The 1,722-nt window shown below is 36.1% G+C and overlaps 1 long non-coding RNA gene across 1 annotated transcript in view; it reads right to left on the bottom strand.

Moving 5' to 3' along the window:
• Nucleotides 1-940: 940 nt before the first annotated feature.
• LOC115410388 (uncharacterized) overlaps nucleotides 941-1,722 on the bottom strand; it is a 6,778-nt gene continuing 5,996 nt past the window's right edge. The window contains exon 3 of the long non-coding RNA XR_003934088.1: nucleotides 941-989. This is a non-coding gene — a long non-coding RNA (uncharacterized LOC115410388). The remainder of the gene's footprint in view (nucleotides 990-1,722) is intronic.

Here is a 1,722-nt window from a genome sequence, read left to right as displayed (position 1 = left end):
TTTGCTAATTTTGAAAAGGAATTACCAATTTGTTAGACATGTTTGTGTTATATTATGTTTTTTTGTTCAAATAAAATATTTGAGCATTGAGACCCGATGTATCAAATATGATGCAAAATTGAAACTCATACATGGAAATTGATATTTGAAAAAAAAAAAAAAACTGGGTTGTTCAGAGGGACCAAAGAACTGGAATTTTCTGTCAATGATTTAATGGTTCAGGCTTTACAGGGTTAATAGTATTTTAGCTTCAATGGCCAAAACTTCAATATTGTAATTCACATTGTCTTGGGAGGATATGAGGTCCTTCCTGTCTTTTTAGGCTGAAGAAAATCTACCCAATGATCCTCAGATATTATGTAAACACAAGTGTCTTCAGGCACATAGAGGATTGAATATGTGATTGACAGCTGTAATTACCAGCTGATCTGATCCTGTTAGACATGCTCGGATGTGACTTTCCTATAACAGCACAGACAGCTTTGGCCCCTGATTTTGGCTCATGCTACTTCAAAAAACAAGTGCTTCTTTTTGGAAACTGACAAATGGATGCATTTTATGATGGAATGGTACCAACGTGAATAATAAACTTGCTTTGGTATTTAACAACACAGTATGAGATTATAATACTGCAAGTGTAAAAGCAAAAAAGCAACAGTACATTCAGGAGTAGATTCTAAAAACACACTTGCACCTCTGAATTACAGTCTGAACCTCTTAGCGATTAACTCTTTAAACTCGAAAGTGCATAATGACTTTTCTTTGAATAATTCTCTTTACTGTGTTTGGTGAATTGGTTATAATTTGTTAGCACTTTAGATCATCTAGGTGGAGCTTGTGTGCTATAACAGTGTTTTAAATCCTGAGACACCATTAAATACTATGAATTGCATCCAGGCATACAGTGTGTGTGTTTGTGTGTGTTTGTGTGTTTACCGTACCAGTTATTCACAGGACAGACGTGCTGGTTGTACAAGGCCATCGCATATCTGCAGAATTAAAAAAGAGGAAAATTTATTCACAGAAATGAACTCTCAGTTGAAAAAGAAGACAGAAAACACATCATATTTCATTAGTAGGGCTTTAATATGATCTATTTAATCTTTTACACAATGTCTGCAAGCATTACCGTCACTACATTTACTATTTATTCATGTTCAAAGGTTTTAAGCCTTGACTGAACCAGCAGGATGGCATCGCCTGCTGAGTATTTGAAAGAACTATCACTTCAAGTACGATTAATTCCAGTCCCAGCTTTCGATCTTTTTTGGGGTGTCACATTAATTACGTACTGCTCTCACAGACTGAGCCTGACTTTTAGTTACACATGTACGCAGAAGTGGGTGTATTTTAACTTCCACTGACGCCAGAGGAGCTGTTCCTGTTCTGTAAGTGCCTTAAAACTGTCAACTACACAATAACCACTGCTATGAATACAGAGCCAAGACCCGAGCATGAGATGAGTCATTATATACAAACACACTAGAACCATTTGTCTGAGGATGAGAGGACCAACAGGGTTTATTGTGCTTTGGAAGAATCACAGCAATTCCTCTAGTAATTATTTTGATTGGTCTTTTGTTTTTACATATTATCTCATGCTCACTTTTACAGACCCTGTAGATCTGTCATAACCTATGTAATCACTTCCTTTTAAGGCATAAAAACTTCTCACTGCAGCATGAAGATGCAAGTTAAGATACACAAATCGAACAAACAAAG

Source organism: Sphaeramia orbicularis, chromosome 19 (assembly GCF_902148855.1).
Source record: "Sphaeramia orbicularis chromosome 19, fSphaOr1.1, whole genome shotgun sequence".
Classification (NCBI taxonomy): Eukaryota; Metazoa; Chordata; class Actinopteri; order Kurtiformes; family Apogonidae; genus Sphaeramia; species Sphaeramia orbicularis.
Note: the sequence above shows the minus strand (reverse complement) of the source record. Positions and strands in the feature narration are given on the sequence as shown.